Source organism: Chrysochloris asiatica, unplaced genomic scaffold (assembly GCF_000296735.1).
Source record: "Chrysochloris asiatica unplaced genomic scaffold, ChrAsi1.0 scaffold00111, whole genome shotgun sequence".
NCBI lineage: Eukaryota > Metazoa > Chordata > Mammalia > Afrosoricida > Chrysochloridae > Chrysochloris > Chrysochloris asiatica.
The window spans coordinates 379,707-381,030 of record NW_006408629.1 but is presented as its reverse complement, the minus strand read 5'-3'; positions in this window follow the sequence as shown (position 1 = coordinate 381,030).

Genomic DNA, 1,324 nt, shown 5'->3' with positions numbered 1-1,324 from the left:
TTTTTAAGTAGGTATTTGCAATGAATCAGTCATTGGTCTTGCAAAACTCTATCATGTGATCTCCATTATAATTTCTATCATCAAAGTCATGTTTCTCAACTACTAATCCTCCCTCTTTGTTTCCAATCTTTGCAATCCTGTCATCAGTAATTATCAATGCATTTTGACTGCATGTTTGGTTTGTGCTTAAATTTGAATAATAATAGTATTAACTCCTCTATCCCAATGACCTAATGATATATTATTATTCTATCCTTTTGACAATGAAATTGTCAAATTTTATTTGATGACAATGAAATTGACATCATTCCTCTTGAATCTGTTGCTCCTGGCATAGGAAACCATATCACTATTGAATTCAAAATGTCCTAAACTGGTCCATTTCAACTAAAGTCTAGGATATTGATCTTTATAAGCTCCATCTTTGACAACTTCAAATTTTCCTATATTCATATTTCATACATTCCATGTTCTGATTATTAGTGGATGCTTACTCTGGTTTCTCCTCATTTTTAGCTGTGCTTCATGAGTAAATAAAGGTGCTAAAACTTTAATCTATTCTCATCATTATGGTCAACTCTACTTTGAGGAGGCAGCTCTTCCTCAGCCGTAATTTGAGTGCTTTCCAACCTGATGTGCTCATCTTCTGGGACAGTAACTGACATATAATATTGGTACAATATTGGTATTTTTAAGGTTTTCTTACCAATACACTTTTCAGTTTTCTTAAAAAATTCTTCATAAGATACCCCTTTGAATGTCCTGTGTACTTTGAGAAAATCTATGAAGATTATCCCTTTAGAATCACAATAAAAATATTTCCATAACCTTCTGAGATGATTGATCTCTCTGACTTAAATTTAAGTGGGTCAGCAGAGTATCTCAGAAACAACTCTTTTGATAGGAGCTTTTTATAAAGGTGCTTTAATGGATGGAGCAAAGTTTTTGAGACCTTTATTTGCTGATGGGCACAACTCAAAATGAGAACAAATAGTTATAAACATCCATTAATCAAAACATATAGTGTACTAAGTATGAATTGAGGGAAATTTGAAGTTGTCAAATATGAAAGGAGCAAACAAAGATGAAAATCCTAGACATTCTTGACTGTAATGGATTGCTATTGGCCATTGGGAATCAGATAATCATATAGTATACTATATGGAATTGGGAATGCTACATTGAAAAGAAATGGTATCACATTCATAATCAAAAAGAACATTTCAACATCTATCTTAAAATACAATGCTGTCTGTGATAGGATAATATCTATACACCTGAAAGAAAGACCAGTTGATCAAACTCTTATGCAAATTTATGCATC